Below are 24134 nucleotides of genomic sequence, written 5' to 3'. Positions count from 1 at the left end.
GCGCTCGCTGGAAGGTGTTTAATAAAAATACTAGGAATATCGTCCGGGCCAGCGCTAGTTTCTTTAATATTTGATAATGCTTCCGTATACTCTAAGTGAGAAATGGGTAAATTTAACGGTTCATCTGTGTTAGGAGTAATGCTAATTTTCTTATTTTCTTCATGTTGTTTGTAATTAATGAAAGATTTTTTATAATTAATATTACTGGATCGGTTTTTGTATGTGTTAGCAAGGATTTTAGCAATCTCAGTATTACTAGTAACTGCCTTTCCATTTCTCTCGAGGCTTTTGATATTCTGATTGCTGTTTAATCCAGATATTCTTCTGACTTTGTTCCATACTTCAGTCATGGGAGTGTTTGCATTTAACGTTGATACATATTGAGTCCATGACTGGCGTTTGGCATTTCTAGTTGTCTTCTTGGCTATTGCACGTTGTTTTGTATATTCAATTTTATTCTCGAGAGTCTTGTAGCGCTTGTATTTGTTAAAAGCTCTTTTGCTAGATTCAACTGCTGTTTTGCATTCATGGTTCCACCATGGGACGGGGTTGCGTTGTTTTATGTATGAAGTTTTTCCTATTGCTCTTTCTGCTGCTTCTGTGATAATGGTAACAATGTTCTTAAGGGTCTCGTCTATGTTTGAGGTGCTTTTAAATGTGGTCATACTGCTTTCGACTAAATTTGAAAAAAGATTCCAGTTAGGTTTTTTTAAATTCCATTTTGGGATAAATGTCCGTCCACGTTGGTTTTTGTTGTTATGAATAAAAATTGGGTAGTGATCACTGTTATACAAGAAATCCAGCCTATCCCAGGTGAGCTGTGGGGTCAGACCTGGTTCGCATATCGTAAGGTCTATACATGAAGATTCACCGTTCTGTATATTAAATCTAGTGGGTCTGCCGTCGTTTAAGACTGAAAGGTTGGACTGTTCAAATATCTCTTCCAGCAATCTTCCTCTGGTATTTATAGTAGAAGAGCCCCATGAAAAGTTGTGAGCATTAAAATCGCCCAAAATAAGCCTGGGTTGGGGAATTTGTTGTAAGAGTTCAGTTAATGCTTCTGAGTCTACTTGCGTTGATGAAGGTAAGTATAAGTTACAAACGTAGATATTTGGACTCGAGTTAACTTTAATGCAAATTGCTTCTAGATTAGTTTGGAGAGGAACTACTGTAGTTTCAATTGACTTTTTTACAAAGATAGCTACTCCACCACTGGCTTTATCTTGGTTAGTTCTGTTTTTGCAGTAATTTTTAAATTTTTTTAAAGCTTGTATGTTTTCATTTTTGAAATTAGTCTCCTGAAGACAAATTATATCTGGATTGTGTCTGGACAGAATTATTTGGAGCATTGGAAGGTTATTATAGAAACCGTTAATGTTCCACTGCAAAATTGATGAGAAGCCCATTTATAATAAATAAAACTGAAATTTGGGATTGTCACAGAAGTTCATGACTGTATTCTTGAGAAAACTCACTTTCAGTCTCTGATGCCTCAGTATCCGAGTAAGCCATCTGTAAATGCTTCAATAGTTTCTTTCTAATTTTTGTACATCTAGCTTTAATCGATCTTTGTTTGAAATACTGGTATATTGCTGTTAGCATTTTCACTAAAGCTTCAAATTCGCTAGTGTAGTTTTTTATGATGCTGACTGGGTACTGTGCACCATAAACATTTTCAAATAGATCGGATATTTGATCAAAATCAAGAACAAATGAAGGGTTTTGCTCTGAGATGAATGCCTTGGTCGGTTCCATGAGTACGTGAGTTGGAGTCTTTCCCTTACTTTTCTTTGGTTTTTTAGCTGGAGCAACATTAGGTTTAACAAATGTTCAAGACTTTCGTTTTCTGAATTAGCATCTTGCGCTAGAGGAGGTGTAACAATGTCATCCAAACTGCGTTTTGAGCTATTTTGTGTGGACTGGGTTGTATCTATATTGATAATTGGTTGTGAGGTTGGAGTTTTTGAGGGGTTGGTTGAAAGTATTTCGGAAGGTATGGGTTGCGAAGATGATTGGGAGTGGGGGTTTTGGTTATAATTTTCAGAAACTGATTCTTGGATTGTTTTGCAATTTGCTGCAGTGTGGCCTGGCCTTTTACATGAAAAACAGATCAAGGAATCTTGTGCAAAATAAATTCTATAGTTGGTGTTATCATAATTCATTAATATGGATTCAGGTATTGGGGCAAGCGGTGGTGTGATAAAGATTTGTCGTCTAAAACTATAAATGTGGTTGAATTCCGGCAAACCGGCGCTTATCTTGAGAAATGACATGGGAGACATGGGTTGAAGGCCCAATTTTTCAATTTCTTGAATTAATACAGCATGCGGTATGGAGGGACAAGCGTTTGACAGAATTAGCCTTTGTGATGAGTGATTAGTTTGCGTGCTTGGACTTTTTGGTTATTAAATTTCTATGGATCCTCCATAATTATTCATGAAATTTTCAACAACATTTTTGTTTGCAAGGTACATACACACTCTGTTGTTAGAAAGCCTTGAGGAAAATAGGATATTTTTGGGCTCGATCAACTTTCCTAGTGAAATCAGATAATCTTGAAGTTTAGGTTTTCAATGGATGGGAATACAATGGCTTGTTCTTTTGTTGGAAATTGTGGTTCAATCAAAGCAGTAGAATAAGTTTTAGTAGTGTTTTCCATTTGGGCGCTCCTGTAGTCAGAAGTCCCGGCAGTCGGATTTGACATATTTTATTTATTATTCAAAACTAAGTAAATCCTGAAATACGGACCTGTCTTACAACAGGTGATTTTATCATGTCGTTATAGATAATAGTCCTGTCGCCAGGGGGGGTACAAGGGCCTCCTGTATTCAGATGGACTTACCCAAGTTTTTTTTATGTATTTTGACCTGTAGAACACGAATTTTTTGGGTAACAGTTGATCCGGATGTCGATAAGATTGTTATAAACCAAGAAGTTGAGGAATCACATAACAGCGATTTCTTGCAAAAGAAAACATTTTTTTTGTATTTTTTGGGCCATTCTAACCAAAAAATGTTCCTACAAATTTTTTTGTAGGATGCATAGTTTTCGAGATAAACGCGGTTGAACTTTCAAAAAATCGAAAAATTGCAATTTTAGAACCCGAATAACTTTTGATTAAAAAATAAAATAGCAATTCTGCTTACCGCATTTGAAAGTTCAAGTCAAATTATATCGGTTTTAATTATTTGTATTGCTAAAAATTTATTATTTTATTGTTAAAACAAAGCTATAAACACCTAGTGCTTGAGTGATGTTTTCAATGATTTCTCATTTAAAATCGAATGAGTAGGTAGAGGAGGTAAAAGTGCAAGCAGGGCTATTTCTACGTAGCATGCATTAAAACGCATGTATTAGGCACGGGAAACACTATGTGTGTATAGCTTTTTTTAACAATCAAAAAATAAATTTTAAGCAATGCAAATATTCAAAACAGATAAAATTTGACTTAAACTTTTAAAGGCGGTAAGCAGAATTGCTATTTTATTTTTATTCAAAGATTATTCGGCTTCAAAAATTGCAATTTTTCGATTTTTTGAAAGTTCAACCGCGTTTATCTCGAAAACTATGCATCCTACGAAAAAACTTGTAGGAACATTTTTTTGGTTAGAATGACCCAAAAAATACAAAAAATTGTTTTGTTTTGCGAGAAATCGCTGTTATGTAATTCCTCAACTTCTTTGTTTATAACAATCTAATCGACATCCGGATCAACTGTTACCCAAAAAATTCGTGTTCTACGGGCCAAAATACATAAAAAAAACTTGGGTAAGTCCATCTGAATTAAGAAGGCCGTTGTACCCCCCCTGGCGACAGGACTATAACGAATAAACGTGTTTAGAGTTTTTTGTATCAAACCGACTTCTGATAAATAATAAATTCCAGTGAAATAACTTGGATTTATATAATTTTAAAGAGTACTTACGTACAATAATTGAACGCACTATAATACACTTATATATGCGAAAATAAAAATTTTTTACTCATTAGCTACTATCTAAATAACTATTTTGTTTGGAGCTGACAAATACGCACCAACTAGTATACCTGCCAGGACCGAACTCCCCTAAAAGAATATTAAATTTATTTAAATGTATATTTCTTTGTTTTTGGTATGAATTTTGATAAATTATTTGTAAACTAAAAGTAATTCGATCAAAATCAGAATTTGATATCATTCCAAAAAGCAAATCTTGAACACTTACGATGTCTTGTTCGATAAAAAATAAATTTGACCTATGAAATTGTAACACACACCAACAGATATCTCAATTACAAATCAAATCACAACATCAACGTTAAAAAGGGAATCATTAAATCCTTATATGATAGAGCCAAAATTACTTGTTCTAACGAAAATTCATTTTTAGAAGAAAAAACAATTGTTAACACCTGTTTAACACTAAAAATTGTTAACACTTGGACTATACTTAAGTCGTGATAACAATTATTTAATAATTTTTTACTTCAAAATGAAATCAATTTAAACAAAAAAGAGCATTTTATATCACCATCTCATTGTGAGCAGACTTTACTCCTTACTCCAACCCTGTTTATAAAAGGTTCTTTCGAAAGTTAAAAATTGTGAGTAAAATAAGATGCAGGAAGTTTTATTCGCATTTTACAAAGTAAATACGAAAATAGGTTTTTGTGGAACAAACCATTATATTTAAATAAAATAAACTTCGATTTTCGCAAGTAAAATAGTTACATTGATTTTATTTGCGTTTCTTATGTAGTTTATTTTGTAAACGTCCGATAAACTAAAATAGGAAAACATTGAAAAAGTCAGTTTTTCATAGAATCGTGCGGATCTAAGACTGACTATGAGCTTCCAGTAGAATGGGCAGAAGAAGACTTAAAGCTTCGAAAATGATCGATTCATCTCTCTTACTCTCTCTCTCTCTCTCTTTCTTCTCTCTTTTCTCTCTCTCTCTATCTCTCTCTCTCTCTCTCTCTCTCTCTCTCTCTCTCTCTCTCTCTCTCTCTCTCTCTCTCTCTCTCTCTCTCTCTCTCTCTCTCTCTCTCTCTCTCTCTCTCTCTCTCTATCTCTATCTCTATCTCTATCTCTATCTCTATCTCTATCTCTATCTCTCTCTCTCTCTCTCTCTCTCTCTCTCTCTCTCTCTCTCTCTCTCTCTCTCTCTCTCTCACTCTCTCGCTATCTCTCTCTCGCTCTCTCTTTTTCTGTGTCATTAACCAACATGAAATATACATCAAAAACAGAAATTTCGACAAATCACAGACATAAAAATATGGCTGGGACAATCAACATAGACATAGAACACAGTAGAAAGATGAATCAATAATCATGAAGGAAACAGACATGAAAAAGAGAAAAATCAAAGAAGTAGCCCTCATCCTAATAAAAATAAAAATGCGTAGCGAATTTATCAGCAGAATCCAGCAGACTTTGGTTGCCAATATTTAAAGAAGATGTGAACAAAAAAAGATGCCAATAATGGACAGAGAAACGTGAATCACATATCTCCACATACACTACACATATTATGCAACACCCAATACATATAACTTTATTTGCCCCAAAGAGTCATAGAACACAGATAATTAATGCAAAAATATACAAAATAATCAGAATTTCATGTATCACGAAGCATTGAAAACACCAACCCTCATCTTTCCAGTTCCAGCCATAGCTGGCTCTTACAGACTATCATAACCCAAGTACAATTGTTTCTTGACAGTGATGTGACATAGCGCCAATAACAATTTGGCGGTGGTACACACCTTGTTAACAAATTATTGTTCTTAGTTTCTTCTTTTGACAACGATTTCTGGAGTGGAAATCGAAACTTTAAGTATTGTTTAATGTTTATTTTGCAATTTTTTACATCATACAATATCAATAAGCATACAATGTCGTGAAAGAGAGTTTGTCCAATGATCCACTCCATGTATGCACCGTTACATTCTAACATTTATGTTAAAAAGAATTAAAATTTATAACTTTTAATTATTCCATTGATATTAAAAAAAAATAAAATTATCACAATTTAAAATTAATTTTATATGTACAATTGCTGTTAGAATGGTAGATCCAAAGGTGATCTTATTTTCGGCCTTCGGGTTTCTTCACTGTTGTCAAGCAGATTAATTGCCAGTGTGTTTGGATATTGCTCTACTCTAGGCGTCTAAGGCTACGGCTCCACGGGCGGGAAATTGACGCTAGCAGTAGCAGTAAAATGAATTTAAGGTTCCGCGGAACGGAATAGGGATAGCCGAACTGTACCGACTACAGGACTTGTGCGTAGTCGGTTCAGTTCGGCTATTCCCATTCCGTTCCGCGGAACCTTAAGTTCATTTTACTGCTACTGCTAGCGTCAATTTCCCGCCCGTGGAGCCGTAGCCTTAGGTAGTTTGTGCTAAGCTGTTTGGTCACTGCAACTGCAGTAACCGTTGGCATCTCTATAATAATCTCTATAAAAATCATTATAAATGTCTGGGTTTGTTACGAACCAAGGAGCATCTACATATTGCGCAGGTAGTCCAGGGCGGATCTGTTTTGAGATGGACGTTGAGAGGTGACACATTTTTTGCATAAATTGCATGGAATTAACTCATATAATAATAATTAAGTTATCCTCCCACTCAAAAAGCTCAAAAAATTAAGGAAAAATTCGATCTTTTTCTTCGTTTTTTGATTATAACTTTAAAAATATTCACTTCCGAGAAAAGTTGCACGACATAAAAGTTGCATAATTAAATTTTCTACAATATGTGATTGGTCAAAAAATTTTAAACATTGTCACCCTTGTTGTAAAATAGCAATAATTACGAAAAAAACTTTTACCAAGAATAACTTTATAATTTAATAAAACAACGCTTTAAATTTCATTAAGATAGGTTCAATAGATTTTGCAAAATAAATTTTGCAATCCAGCTTTCGCAAAAAAAAATTAATTTTTTTTAATGTTGCAGGACTGAAAATAAAGCAGACAGCAAGTTGAAATGTGTTTCACATATAGAAAGATATTGTACCTTTCATTTGCAATTTGCAAAATTAAAATCGGTTAACTACCACCGGCGTTAGGAAATTTTTTAAATAAACATTAATTCCAATCTTTACCTAATGTATAAAATTTATTCCAATCTTTATCTAATATATTATTTTCTTGCTCTATATTTTGTTGTATTTTAATATTTTAATTCAACAAAAATCAAACTAATTTGATTATTGTTTGTGAAATATTGTTTAAGCAATTGCATATGTTTAAAAATAATAAACTTTTATTCTCTAAGTTAAAATATATGAACAAAGAAAGTTTTTGCTAAAAAAGTGTTATTTCAAAGGACAGAGTATGTGTTTTTATTTTGCAATAAACAAATTTATTTATTTATTCATATCGAAATATACTAAAAATTAAAATTTATCAATCATTATCAAAGGTCATTGGAATGCCCAATCAGAGCAAACGTATCCGCTGTCCTGCGCGTAGCACCAAAAATTAATGTTTATTTAAAAAAATTCCTGGCGCCGTGGTAGTTAACCGATTTTACTTTTGCAAATTGCAAATGAAAGGTGCAGTATTCGTCTATATGTAAAAAAAATTAAACTTGCAGTCTGCTCTATTTTCAGTCCTGCAACATGTTGAAAAAATGATTTTTTTGCGAAAGCTGGATTGCAAAATTTATTTTGCAAAATCTATTAAACCGATATTAATGAAATTTACAGTTTTTTGTATTATAAAGTTTCTCTGGGTGAAATATGAAGGTCCTAAGTGTAGCATAAATTGTTAAAAAACGTAAAATGCGAATACTTGTTTTTTTTACAACTTTTCTCGGAAATGAATACTTTTAATATATAAAGTTATAATCAAAAAACGAAGAAAAGAATCGAATTTTTCCTTCATTTTTTGACATTGTGATTATTTAAACAATTTTCCGGACCTTTTTGAGTGGGAGGATAAATTAAATATTATTATATGAGTTATTTTCAAGCAATTTCTGCAAAAAAATATGAGTCACCTCTCAACATCCAAATGTACTAATATTTTTACAGATGCGCCCTGGTCTAAGGGTTTTGACTGAAATCTCTCGATGATAGCAATGTTAGATTTCGATGTTGTTCCCATAACTGGATTCCATAGGTCTAACTGGCGGCGATAAATACATAGACATGGGGAATATAAAATATGCATTCCACAACACGTCAATTTATCTAGGTAAAGGTCAAAGGAATTTTGATTCCTAGTACTCAATCAGTGAGTAAGGACGAAGGTAAATAAAAACCGTTAAGATTTAATTTCGAAATTAAATCCTACTGATTTGGTGCTACTGCTTTTGTGGTCTTTGCATTTCTAATTGCCTGTCCTCATTGGCACATATTATTTTCGGTCCTGTTTGTTCCTGTGGTTCTTCTTGTATCATTCTCTCATAGTTGAACAGTTTCATTATGTATTTCTGACAAAATCTTAGTTTATCTTTGATGTCTGTAAGAAGTTTACCATTATCATCTTTGAGCATCCCATAGTGTGCTCGCTTTTTGGTATTTGATAATTTTTTTATTTTTTTTATTCATATTAAAGCTGTCGTATTTTCTGCCGTACTTTCTATTTCTAGGCATTCATCTGTTAACCACTTTGGCAGTTGGGCCAATCAGAGGGCCTGGAAGGACGCTAATAGAGATTTCAAATTTTGCACAATTATAGACATCGACAATTGACAAAAATATAAATTAAACATTAAGCTTGTATATTGGGATGTTTATTGACTTAGCAATAGAAGTTGGATTTGTACTTTCTTTATCAACATAGATATTTATATGGATAAACTTATGTATAAAATGCTACAAATAATTTAAACTTGAAACAATTTCTTAAACAGAAACGGTATCTACGGGACTTATTATGATATTTTAATTTTATATTAAAAATAAAAGTAAAACTAACGAGCAACATTTACCGTAAAACTGATTTAATATATCCTGCCTTATGAAATGTGAAATAGTTTTCTAGGTTTTACCACCAAAAATATTAAAGTCTTTCTTCTATTCAGACCATATCGTTCGCCAAATGAAATTCCAGGCATTACGTACTTTATCACCCTTGAAATGATCAAATTCGGACTTTAATAATGTGCCTAACCTACGCTATGTCATGTCATTTATATTTTCCACAAAATTGTTCAAATACTAAAGTTTTGGTGTTTGTTTTGGTGTTTCGCTGCTTTAATAGAAAAATTAAATGACTGTTATATGACCGCCATTGCATATATAGCGCAAGAAATGGAATATAACATTGAAGGCAATAACTGTAGGTACGAAAAAACTTACAGAGTGAGTTTCATGTATGGAACGCCTCAATTGTCTCGGAAACAGCTTACACGATTGTTATAGGTTTTGGTAAGGGTCTTGTGATGTGGCCGATAATATAGTGGTATTTACATTGTTGTCAGATCTTGAGTTTTTCTGGAAAACTAATGACCTTGGTTATTTCAAATGGGACACTCTGTATATTTTTTTGCGTTTTAAAGTCCTTAAGAAATACTGATTATTCTTTGTGTAATATTCCCTATAGATTCCCTAGATGCCTTAATTTCGGAGTTATTGCTACATTTATAAAAAAAAATAAAACAAAATATAAAAATCAATTTTTTCGACCCGAGTTTATATTTATTATTTTAGGTTAATATTGTTCTGAAGCTATTTCTTTGTGGATTTTATGTAATTTACTATTCTAACTGGGATTTAAACATTTCTGTAGAAATGCCACTACAGTTATCCCGTCTTTTCCTGGCGATTTATTATTCTTCATGTCCTTGACTGCTCTTCTTATTTCATTCTTACTGATTTCTAGTTGTAAGTCGGAATTGATACTTTTTATTCTTATTTGTAGTTACGTAAGGATTTCTTGTGTTGGTTTCTGTTTTGTATTGTAGGGGAGATATAGTCGATCAGAATAGCCAAGCGGACTGAGGCGCACGATTGACAAATCTAGTGGATAGTTCGTGCCCCAGCCCGGTGAATAGAAAAATAAAAAGGCTGACGTCGTAGTCTAAAATTCTGAAAAGAATCTACGACTTGGTCTGGTATAAGCTGGTGTCTTATCGGCCTATGGAGGAGCGGTACGGCAAGGGATAAGGGCTTGCGGCTCGGTGACACTCCTCCATAGATCCCTACCGGAAGGGCGTTGACGCCTAAAAAACGGTGTATATATATATTGTAGGGGAGATATGCCTGAGACGGCATACTGGCTGAGATGGCATATCACGCGTTTTTCTTAAAATATTTCAAATTTGGTGCCTAGTGTGACAGTTTTCAGTTCCTCAACTTAGAATTTGTCAACATTGCTGAACTTATGCATGTTAGTTTTATTTTGACAGCAGTAGCTTTTGGAATGTTTAATAATTAGGACAATATATTTATTGGCTTTTTTTGTATCACATTATAATTCACGAGTCTTTACACGTAAGTTAAGTTTTTAAATTTTGTGATGTGCTTTTACCTTATGCCTATCACGCCTGCATCGATTTATATCTTAAAAATGTGCTTAAGAAAAATTAGGTTAAAAAACTGTCTGATTGCAATGTTGACTGAGATGGCATAGTAAGTAGATGGATTAGATAACATAGGTATGCCATTTCACCCTTATGCGTTTTTACACTGGATTAATTTTGTTATATGATTGGAATTTATCGTTACAGTTATGGGTCGTTTTAAGAGGAATTCGAACCGACAAAATCGATTCCGTCGAAGTTGAGACAAGTGACGACGAAGATGCTGCTTTCATTTTTTTGTAATGGCCTCTTTTTATTATCTCGTTCTCGAGAAACCTCAATAAGATGCCAAATTTGTGGCAAGTGGTCATATTCCGAATGTGCCGGTGTAGCCAAGACTGCAAAAAAATTATTTGTGACATGTCGAGATTAGTTCCTTTATTTCAAGGGTATGCCATTTTACCCACATGTATGTGGGTGAGATGGCACATGTAATACTTTACAATTTATTTTTTCAGAAAAAAACTATAATGTGTACATTGTTAAAAAATAATGTTATATGTATGTAAATTGTCCTAGGACTGACTTTGATTTTTATTACATGTCTAACTCTATCGATTATCGATTACAAAACATTTAAAAAAAAGTATGCCCTCTCAGGCATATCTCCCCTAGAGGTTTTTAGAATATTCTTTTGTTATGTGTATAATTTCTTCTATATTATTGGTATCTGTGCCTTCTTTGTTCTTTATACTATTAATATATTATGCTTCCAAGCTGTGGTTGTAAATACTTCCTATTTTGATTTTGTTCAATTGTTTTTTCTATTTTTTATTCCTGTACTCTCCTTTTACATTCCTTGATATTCCTTTGTTTACCTTTTTGTAATCTACTCTGTTTCTCTTAACTTGTTCAATTAATGTTTTTCTTTTATTCATGAGATTTTTTGTTTCCTGGAATATACAGGGTGAGTCACCACTAACGGGACGGAAGATTACAGCAAAATGGTAAAAGATTTGAAAAAAATTTTAAATTAATAGTTTGTAAGTTGATAAAAGCTACATTTTAAAATTATTTTGAAATATACAGGGTGTCCCAATAAACGGCGGCGTATCAAAGTTATATTTTTTCTTATGGAATACCCTGTATTTTATTGCATTTTTTAATTGTCCCCAACAAACAAGGTACAGTTTCATAAGGCTTCCCTATACCTATGTACAGAGTGTTCTGAGTTATGTTGACTTTTCTTAAAATGTAAAGTTTTAAAAGAAGGCTTATTCTAAAGTTATTTAAGAAATTATAAAAATATTACTTTTACATATAAATTGTTGGATATTGGTTGAATTTAATCCATGATTAATTATTACACATATATCTACAGGGTGTTCAAAATTTACAGTTTCATTATTGAAGTATTTAATGGGTCATATGATGCTTATTTTAAATGGAACACCATGTATATTAATAAATAATTATACTTAACAAATTTACCTCTTTCGAATGGTATATGGATGTCCTATACCTAGGTCTCATAGTTCTTGCGTAATTTACAATTATTTAAATTATTAATCTGTAAATCGATTTTAAAACAAAAGATGAAGTTAATTAATGTCATTGTATGACATTGTCATTTTATGACAATACGGTCTGGTAATTATCTTATAAGTAATGCATTCGATGATTGATTATTACACATTTATTTACAGGGTGTTCAAAATTTACAGTTTCATTATTGGATTATTCAATGTAGCATAATATGATGGTTATTTTATTAGAACACCATGTATATTAATCAATGATTATACTAAACACAGGTTTCTCTTTCTAATGGTATATAGATGTTCTATAACTAGGAGGCATAGTTTTTGCGTAATTTACAATTTTTTTAAACGGTACATCGATTTTAAAAATATTTATAGTCACTCTCGATTTTTAAACCCATCATCTTGGCATAGTTGTTATAGAGTGTAGTTGTAAATAAATATGTAGGTATATTTCTAGTTGCTGATTTGTAAAATAAATTTTTTCGTTATTGAAAATAACTAAATACATAACGAAACATATAGAATCTTATAGGTCTGGATCCCGCGTATGAAAAAAAGTTGATTAATAGCAAGCTGAAAATTTGTTAATAGCTTAAGGGTGTATAGTCGGATAAACTTTGATATATGGGAACACTGGAAGAGGGGCAGTTTTAATTGTGGAACAGGTTAAAAATTTGGAACGGTCACACCACGAAAACGGCACATTTATTTTGTCCGACAGAACAGACTTAAACTCTCCGAACAGAGATTAAACTCTCATGCAAAAATCAGACTGCTATTTATCACCTGTCATAATTCCTGTCATTTGACATATTCTACATGTTCCACTCATTAAAACGCCCATTTGGTGATAAATAGCAATCTGATTTTTGCAAGAGAGTTTAATCTCTGTTCGAAGAGTTTAAGTCTGTTCTGTCGGACAAAATACATGTGCCGTTTTCGTGGTCTGACCGTTCCAAATTTTTAACCTGTTCCACAATTAAAACTTCCCTTGTTCCAGTGTTCCCATATATCAAAGTTTGTCCGACTAGACACCCTTAAGCTATTAACAAATTCTCAGCTTGCTATTAATCAACTTTTTTTTCATACGCGGGATCCAGACCTATTAATAAAACAAATACATAAATAATACAAAATGAAACACAACTTAGTATAAGTAAAAAATTATCAGTTATGTAATACATGTTCAAAATGTTTATACAACAAGCGATTTTAAATGATTTGTTTACATTATTTAACATAGCTGGTGTTATAGACGCAAAAGTATTCGAAATTCTTAATTTCATAAAAATATCATCTGAAGTAGCAGAATAGGAAGTGTAGCATTTACAATATTTTTAATATAACCCCATTTAAAAAAATTCATCTTGGTCAATCCTGGTGACCTAGGTGGCCAAATATAGGTATGGACCGAATCTATCTATCCATTTATTTCTAAATTTTATGTTGAGGTTGTTCTTAACATCACGTCAAAAATAAACTGGAACTCTGTCGTCCAATTGGAGCCACATGTTTGTTCGCACGCTAAGTGGAAGGTTTTAAGATGGATCCAAAAAACTTGTTTCAAGAAATTTAAAAAAGTTGCTCCATTCAGATTTTGTCAAAAAAATATGGGTAGATAACGTATTCGCTCAGAATACTGCCCCAAACATTAACACTTCATCGATGTTGGCGATCAACAGTAAAATGTTTGTTTACTGTATCATAATAAAATGAAAGCTATGTCTATTAAATAGACGATTATCAGGGCCGGCGATAACGGGCCTGCAAGGGATGCATTGCAGGCGGGCGCCTCTGTTTAGGGGGCGCCAAAATGATCTTTTTTCTGCTGGTGCTATACAAAATACTAATTTAAAAGAAGCCGAAGGGCACCTATGTTAGTTTTGCAGGCGGGCGCCTTATACCCTAGCGCCGGTACTGACGATTATTATGAAAAGTAGGTAGATTCGTCTGTAGAAAATACATTCTTAAAAAAATCAGGATCTTCTCCAAATTCTAAAGTCTATAAACGAAAAGTTAAACGTTCCTGTTCTGTCTAATGCTGGTGTAGTTGAGTTTTATACGGATGATAGTGGTTTTTCTTATGTATTCTACATACACTCGTTTGACTGATTTCCAATTGACTCGAAATTTTTCACGTACATACTAGTATTTGAGTTTTCCGTAACAGAAAGCAGGATATCAAGTTCGTTGACGTCATCAAAAATAAATGGTTTATTTTTATTTAACTTTTCGTACCTATGCAACATTACCAGTAGCACGGAATCTATCGAGAAATCTCTCAAAAACGTCCTTTTTTGGGTGTCTTCTATCAGGATACTACTAAGAGACAATTTTAAAAATATTCCCCAATGCAAAGTAGCATGTCTACTCTTTCATAGATAGCGTGATTATTCATTTTTAGGAACAATTAAATTTGAATGTAAAAGTCATTTTTAAGTAAAAAAAATTTAAATATCATACACGGATGTTTATAGTTTTGATAATTACCAGACCGTACTGTTATAAACTGACAGTGTCATACAATGACATTAATTAACTTTATCTTTTGTTTTAAAATCGATTTACAGATTAAGAATTTAAATAATTGTAAATTACGCAAAAACTATGACACCTATGTATAGGACATCCATATACCATTCGAAAGAGGTAAATTTGTTTAGTATAATTATTTATTAACATACATGGTGTTCCATTTAAAATAAGCATCATATGACACATTGAATACTCCAATAATGAAACTGTAAATTTTGAACATCCTGTAGACAAATGTGTAATAATTAATCATGGAATACATTCAACCAATATCCAACTATTTAGATGTAAAAGTAATGTTTTTATAATTTCTTAAATAACTTGAGAATAAGCCTTCTTTTAAAACTTTACATTTTAAGAAAAGTCAACATAACTCAGAACACTCTGTACATAGGTATAGGGAAGCCTTATGAAACTATACCTTACTTTTTGCGGACAATTAAAAAATGCAATAAAATACAGGGTGTTCCATAAGAAAAAATAAAACTTTGATACGCCGCCATTTATTGGGACACCCTGTATATTTCAAAATAATTTTAAAATATAGCTTTTATCAACTTACAAACTATTCAATTTAAATTTTTTTGAAATCTTTTACCATTTCGCTGTAATCTTCCGTCCCGTTAGTGGTGACTCACCCTGTATATGTAGTTATCCTTTTTTTATTCTTGTAGTATGTGTGACCTCTTTTCCCGCCTTTGCGAATGTATCGGTTAATAGCTGATTGATTTCATCAACATGATGTTTTCCAAATCTCTAGTGACCGGTATACTTTCACTAAAGTGACACTGGTGAAGTGTCGAAACAGATGTTCCTTTTCTCCTTAAAGCTCCTCATCTAGCCTGGCTCGTTTGATGATGTTCCATAGCCCGAGTGGTATTATGTATTTAACGTGACTTTTCCTGTCCGAGTTATAGATACCAAAGTCATGCAACGCCTTAACATTGACTAAGTATGGGTATTTTTTTCAAAAATTGCTAATCTACTTTAATGATCAATTATTTTCACTGCAATAATTACATTATGTCCATATTTCATATTTTCTTTATTTTCAAATAAAAATATATTTCAAAGACATCATGTCAAAAAAATTACTATGTAAGTCCATTTTTATTCAAAGTAAGACCAGATTCGATTTAATTATATATCACGCCAATGCTAATCACGAGAATACAGATATATGATCACTATAATAGTGATCCACGTTAATTGCGGTTTACTTATAATTAACGATCTCTGAGAACACTTTTGTAGCAATAGCTCGAAGTCGATTATCTCAAACGCCTCTCGACCTTCCCTTTTACCTTTACCAGTGGCGTCATATCGTGACTTTAAATTATTATATATTTTTTCACAAAATTGTATACAGTCATTATTTTCCTCGTGAAATTTTTTATGATAATATTTTTAATTCTTTCAATTCCCCTTTTGGTGTTGATGCGTTTTCCAGTTTATATTTGGTGAAAGTTATTAATCGGTGTATTAGTGATACTGCTTTCTGTTTTGTATCAACTAACAATAAAACGCTGAAAACGTTTGTTTTCTATACTTCCACAAAATTTATTACAACTAAGTGACTACAGCTGTTTCGGCAGAGTGTCTTTCTCAAGTGATATAGTTTACAATGTGTTTGCCTTTTTAAGTCTTTAACTGAAGAGGTTGACACACTTGAGAAAGGCACTCTGCAACAGCTGTAGTCACTTAGTTGTAATAAATTTTGTGGAAGTATAGAAAACAAACGTTTTCAGCGTTTTATTGTTAGATAAAATGAACTTCCATCAAGTAACGGTCGAATCCATCAATTATGTTTTGTATCAGTTTATTTTGTATGTTTCTTTGGTAAATGGTTGTTTAAAGTTGCTAAATAAATATTATTGACTACTGGTCTGAAAAATGACAAAACTGAGAAAAAATGAGAATTTGTGAAAAAAAAAAAGAAAGAAGTAACAGCAGTAAACAATTTAAGTCCACAGAATTAGGTTCAAGTATTACGTAACGCAGGTTGGGGAGAGGGGGGGGGTCAAAAATCTTCAAGAATTGCGTTACGTACTACTTGAACGCCCCATTACGGTGCGTTACATAGGGGGAGAAGGGGTCAAAAATCTTCAAAAATCGCGTTACGTAATACTTGAACGGCCCCTTAGGTGGATGTCGAAGATCATCAAGATTTCTCAGTAAAACACAGGCTAATAACAGAGTCCTAGACTTAATCATAGATATTCTTAGTCTTATTTCAATTTTTGAAAATAATAAAAACTTACATATTATATGAACATACATTTGTTCTTAATTTAACGGCGATGTCAAGAAAAGCATTATTGTGTACTAAAAAGAGTATAGAGAAATGTTTCAGGAAATTGTAAACATGATGACAGCCAACGTCTGAATATGGACACGGTACCTAAATAAGAAGAAGTACTACAAAAAACAGCCTTTTGGCGAGTCACTGAATCGATACAGATTAGATATCCAGAGCATCAGTAGTTTTATCTTAGGAATATTTTTAAATTATAAAGAATATTGCACTAAAGTTAAAACTTTGTACGATAAATATTTTATTAACTTTGAAAAAATCTACATAACTGTAGCTACGAACAGACAAACAACGCTTAAAATTTTATTAAATCTTTTCAGATATTCGGCATTAATGAAATTCACAAAGGAAATTGGGATACATCAAATTTGGAAGCGGATCCAGAAGATATATAATTTATTGAAATGCTTGGTCTGAACTAGAATTAGGTACAGATTGAACAAGATTCATTTGGAATCAACGTAAATGATAACAATAATCAGGTAGAACTTGTGGTATGATAGTACACATTAAATTAAATTTCCGAAAAGATAAAGTTACCCACTCTTCATCCAAAGTTACAGTTGCAATAATTTACTGACAAAGAATTTTTGTACTTTGAAGTTTGGGTACTGTGCAATTATAATGTAAGTGAAAAATATAATAGACACACTTTAATTAAGGGGATGGGTACGTAGTTTCTGCTCCAGGGCTATTCAAATGGGATTCATTTTTTTTTCGAATCCTAAGAAAAATAATCAGTATTTTTGAAAAATTTCAACGCAGAATAAAATATTACGTTATTAGCGAGGGCCAAAAGTTCCTGAGAACTTCTATAATGTTTATTTTAATAAGTTACAGGGGTGAAAAACTAAGAGAAAAATTTAGTGTGATTTTTAATTTCAAATACCTCATTCAAAATAAACTTTTATTTATTCTAAGGGACTTTCGGCCCTCGGTAATAATTTAGTCTTTCATTTTTTAAAGATTGCGTTTAAATTTTTCAAAAATATTTATTGGTTTTTTCAGGATTCGAAAAAAATTAACACAATGTCGGTGGTAATATTTTCCAAATCTATCTTTGTCATACAACGCACTCAGTCGAATAGAATATTGTCAGCATTATTGTCAGTCAGACAGTGGCAATTTTAAATATTTGACATGGCATCGGGAATATTTTGAGTTGTTGATTAAATAATATTGATAGTGTATTTGATAAATACCTGAGTGATTTAAGACGTGAACTTAATAAAAAGTTTTTTATTGTTTATTATTTATGGAAGATCCAAGCAGAGAATACACCAGAATATAATATTCAGTGATCCAAGTATTTTGTTGATAAAGATGTTTAAAATTGTAAGCGTTCCATAGTAACAATATATTATTAAAAAATCACTTTATCACTTTTCCTCTTTTCTCGATTGAGTATTAGTTTTTGTTGTACAGTATAGAAATTATTACAACCACTGAATACATAGTTAGTGAAAAAATTATCAGTAGTAATTGCACAAGAGCTCTGAAATTCTATATTAATTTCAGAGGTCGAGTGCAATTTGTTGCGATTATTTCATGAATAAAACTGTTCAAAACCAAAATTTTATTGTAATTTATTTATGTAAGTACCATTAAACACACAGTTTTTATAAATATTTGACGATTGAAAGTCATCACTTTTATAATTTTTAAAACATTTATTGTCATTAATGTCACTGAATGTATTTTTTCGTAGCAACGAAGGGCATCTGACTTAATATACTTAACGACGAGAGATTATCAAAAATTATCGATTTAATTCAGATTTCTGTAGCTTTCTATTGGTCAGAGTCTCCTATGAATGAAATAATCATATTAATTAACTGAATTAATAATTAAGGCAATTAATTATACAAGTAACAGTTATCCAAGAACATTCAAAAGCCATCTTTAAAGTTAATGATGACATTGTCAAGTAAAGTTTACATATTCATAACAGTGAGAATTTTACTACACGTAATTTGCCGTGTAAAGACAGAAAAAGTAGGGATAGCCGTAAAATATTTGTGCATTATGTACCGATGGCCTAAAGAGCGAAACTTTTGAACTCTACTTTGTTTACTGATTAGTTTGAAGTCGGTCTGTGCGAAGTACGAAGCGTTTTGTTGGGAAGCAGTTCTTTACTAGAGTGTAACAATTAAGTGTATCAGTATTTTAATTGTTGTGTTGTGCAATTAATATTTCCACCAATTACCAAGTAGAATAATAAAAGAGACTCGTTTAAAAAAATATTAGGTTTTGTATTTTTTAAATAAGTAATTAAAAAAAGAGAGGGGATATTCTCGCATTTCTTATTGAAGTTTAAAAATTTTGAACTGTATATTTAAGTTAATGTTAGATATAAATATGTTTTATAAAGTTCTTTTAGTATTAACAATTATAACAATGACAAGAATAACTACGAAAGCTATTCTACATTAGACTTGCCGATATACGATATTCCTGCTTTAACGCTATAGTAGGGGACACAAGTATGCTAAATTTACCGTTACTCGAGCGTTATGGGAACCTATTGGGTTGGGAAGATTAGGTCCTAAAACCTAAAAAAGTTAAGTTAAGTTTTCCATTTTAGTGGGAACTCAATAGTGGGAACTAAGTAGTCCATGAAGAGTTGCAATATTTGAGTTGCTCCAAGTGATACAGGTATAATCAGCAAAAAGAAAAAAATTTCCAGCGATTTTTAGACTAGTTATGTCATTAATAAAGTTAGGGAAAAGTAGGGGACACAATACTGAACCTTGAAGTAGGTACCCCACATACAATGTTTTTGAGACTACAGTCTGTATCATTTGATCTAACCAGTTGTTTACTACGAACCAAGTAAGATTGATACCTCTAATTCCGTAGTTTAGTTTTTTTATCAAAATGTTGTGATTTGACCAATTAAAATCTTTAGGATAATCAGTATGAAGATTATTGTTCAGCGCTTGATAAACCTCATGTAGTACAGAAAACATGACATGAGTGATACTTTTACTATTTAAAAAGAGAACTGATTTTGTGATAAAATGTTGTTTTCGATGAGGAAGGACAAAGTCGGGCTTTTATGAGTCTGTCAATAATTTTGGAGAGTACCGGTAGTAATGGAACTTGTCTATCATTGCAGGCATTAGATTTTTCACCACCCTTACGAAGAGGAATAATGATGGCTGTCTTCAGGCACTCTGGAAATTTACCTTTGTCAAAAGAATCATTAATTAGTGAGATGAGGGCTTCCAACACATTTTCTGGGAGGTTTGAGGATATTTTTATCGATAGGTCATAAGTAGGTACTACAGGAAGATTTGCTTTTGATACTATTGATTATTTGGATCAGTTCAGATTTATCAACTGGTCTTATAAAGAATAAATTCGAGATTCACAACTTTCTTGAATTAGGGAGGTAGGAAATGGGATCTTGTTGGGGCAAAATAATTGATGTTATATTTTTACTCACATTAACAAAGTATTCATTTGGATTTTCAGAGTCTGAAAGGGAAAATGTTTGAGCTGTGTGAGTTTTATTTCAAAGATCGTTTATTCGTATATACCTACTTGTCTGGACAATGTTATATATGTTTAGATACAGTTATAATGGATACTGTTTTATATATTTAGATCCTATATTGGGAAACGTAGGTATTATCGGTAAGCCAGGAGTATAAAACACAAAATATGAAATAAGCCGCAATGCTGGAAGAACAATTCCCTTTAATCCACTCATCAGTTCCGCTATTGTCCTTTTCTCTGTCGCCATCTCCCTCGATCGTCACTTGTTTTGACGGGTGCGTGACCCAGGCGACTGCGACTCAACCTCTCGTGAGCGTACCCCCACTTCCCCACGGGCTGTTCTCGACGTCCCCGCGGCGCTAATAATTATGCGATACGTCCGCTGATTAACGGTTCAAAGACCTCTTGCTTGGTTGGTGTGTGCAATCGCGTAATAGAGAGCGACCGACCGCCAAAGAAAGGTCGCGGAAGACCACTAATCTTGGTTTTCTGCGATTGAAGGTGGCAGCTTTGGTCGCCGATGATGACGGTTTCGTATTATGCAAACTAATTAGGTTAGCGGAAGGCTTTGTTTAACTCACGGAGCGCTTATTCGCACGTTTGACAATGTCATATTTTCATTTTTAGTTGTAATTTTAAAACTAAAACGCGGATTTATTTTGTAATTAGACCAAGATTTTACTGGGCGGAGGTAAATTCACCCGTGTTGAGCTGCCCCCCCCCCCCCCACTTGCAAAAATTAAAAAACAAATAGCCCTGATTTATGAGCTATTTATGAGCTCTCATATTCCGCAAACTAAAAATTTTGAGCTCGTTCCACTGAGCAGGAATTTAATACCCTAGTGGGGGGGGGCTGAGTCAGCCCCCCCCCCACTACTTAAAAATAGGAATATTGAATCGGTTTTTGCGGCAGAATTACGAGCTATTTATGAGCTCTTGAAATTATATAGTTTCGATTTTTGAGCTCATCCCCTTCACCCCCAAACAACCCTTTAATTGATTTAACTTAAGAGAAAGATGCTGAGAAAACTTAAAATATATCGTATTGCGGATATAATTCATATAGCTTATATACTCTAAGAATAAACTATTAAATCAAGAGCATTTCGATTATTGAGCTACAACCCCTTCGCAAGAAAACCACCCTATCTTCCCGGCTTAAGAGAAAGTTGTACTTAAAATGCATTAAACTAATTATTTGGCGACTACATATCATTTAATAATTTATAAGCTTCCTAATTACGCGCATTTAGATCAGTAGATTGCAATTTATTTTGTATAGTGCAGTCACTGAAGGTAAAAATCAACGATTACCTTCAATTTCGGTGAACCTTCATCGATTTTCACGAAAATTGGTCAGTAGTTAGAGGATACGTCAAGAAACAAAGGTGACATGGTACCACCTTGCGCCTTTACCCTGAGGGTGGATACCGCCCCTTCTCGGGGGTGAAAATTATTTTATAAAAAATAAATGCACAAATCAATAAAAGAACAAATTAAAAGCAAAATTAATTATATAAAGTTAATAAAATAAGTCAATACTTTATAAGTTATTAAAGATCAAAGATTTTAATTATTTGTGAAAAACATGCATGTTTTGAAAAGGTTTTTTGTAAATCACTGAAAAACTTTAAGTTTTTACAAAAAAGGTAATAGTAGTTTAATTCGTATAGCTTATATTCTAAGAATAAACTCTTAAATCACGTGTCTTTCGATTATAGAGCTACAACCCCTTCGCAAGAAAACGACCCCATATTCCCGGCTTAAGAGAGAGTTGTTCTTAAAATAATTTAAATTAATTATTTGGCGACTACATATCGTTTAATAATTTATGAGCTTGCAAAATATAAGCATCTCAATTATTGAATTGCCATTTTCTTTCTATAGTGCAGTCACTGAAGGTAAAAATCAACTAGTACCTTCGATTTCGGTAAATCTCCATTTATTTTCACGAATTGACAATAACAACTTGGGGTTTTAGCCTGGGGTATATGTCACCCCTTCTCGGGAGTGAAAATTACTTTATTAAAAATAACCCCACAAATCGAGAGAGGGACAAAGTGTAAGCAAAATTTGTTATATAATGTGATTAAAATAAATCAATACTTTTTGAGTTTTAAAGATCAAATATTTTAATTTTTGGAAAGAAAATGCATGCTTTAGAGCGATTTTTCATAAATGACTCAAAAACTGTAAGTTTTTACAAAAAAGTTTTCATCACTAAAATTGAAGCTAATAAAAAATATAATAAATTGCTTACTTGAAAAACCCTTTAATGTTAATTTAAAGTAAGTTATTGGTAATTAAATGTATATTTTTTCCGCGACTGTTAAAATCTAAGGGTTCAAGCTTAAATAACGGGAAAAAGATGCATTTTATAACACTTAGGTACTAAATACTTGTCAATGTACTTAGAAATACCTATGAAAAATAAGATGCAGAAAAAGTTGATAGTATCAAAATCCGCTCACCAATTTTCGTGAAAATGAATGGAGATTTACCGAAATCGAAGGTACTAGTTGATTTTTACCTTCAGTGACTGCACTATAGAAAGAAAATGGCAATTCAATAATTGAGATGCGTATATTTTGCAAGCTCATAAATTATTAAACGATATGTAGTCGCCAAATAATTAATTTAAATTATTTTAAGAACAACTCTCTCTTAAGCCGGGAATATGGGGTCGTTTTCTTGCGAAGGGGTTGTAGCTCTATAATCGAAAGACGCGTGATTTAAGAGTTTATTCTTAGAATATGAGCTATACGAATTAAACTACTATTAACTTTTTTGTAAAAACTTAAAGTTTTTCAGTGATTTACAAAAAACCTTTTCAAAACATGCATTTTTTTCACAAATAATTAAAATCTTTGATCTTTAATAACTTAAAAAGTATTGACTTATTTTATTAACTTTATATAATAAATTTTGCTTTTAATTTGTTCTTTTATTGATTTGTGCATTTATTTTTTATAAAATAATTTTCACCCCCGAGAAGGGGCGGTATCCACCCTCAGGGTAAAGGCGCAAGGTGGTACCATGTCACCTTTGTTTCTTGACGTATCCTCTAACCACTGACCAATTTTCGTGAAAATCGATGAAGGTTCACCGAAATTGAAGGTAATCGTTGATTTTTACCTTCAGTGACTGCACTATACAAAATAAATTGCAATTTACTGATCTAAATGCGCGTAATTTGGAAGCTTATAAATTATTAAATGATATGTAGTCGCCAAATAATTAGTTTAACGCATTTGAAATACAACTTTCTCTTAAGCCGGGAAGATAGGGTGGTTTTCTGGCGAAGGGGTTGTAGCTCAATAATCGAAATGCTCTTGATTTAATAGTTTATTTTTAGAGTATATAAGCTATAGGAATTATATTCGCAATACGATATATTTTAAGTTTTCTCAGCATCTTTCTCTTAAGTTAAATCAATTAAAGGGTTGTTTGGGGGTGAAGGGGATGAGCTCAAAAATCGAAACTATATAATTTCAAGAGCTCATAAATAGCTCGTAATTCTGCCGCAAAAACCGATTCAATATTCCTATTTTTAAGTAGTGGGGGGGGGGCTGACTCAGCTAGGGTATTAAATTACTGCTCAGTGGAACGAGCTCAAAATTTTTAGTTTGCGGAATATGAGAGCTCATAAATAGCTCATAAATCAGGGCTATTTGTTTTTTAATTTTTGCAAGTGGGGGGGGGGGCAGCTCAACACGGGTGGTAAATTCGTCACCAACAAGTAAAACCATTTAATCCGATAGGTATTTTCCTGACCCAATTCAGGG

The sequence above is a fragment of the Diabrotica virgifera genome, chromosome 6, assembly GCF_917563875.1.
Source record: "Diabrotica virgifera virgifera chromosome 6, PGI_DIABVI_V3a".
Classification (NCBI taxonomy): domain Eukaryota; kingdom Metazoa; phylum Arthropoda; class Insecta; order Coleoptera; family Chrysomelidae; genus Diabrotica; species Diabrotica virgifera.
This window is presented reverse-complemented; position numbering follows the sequence as displayed.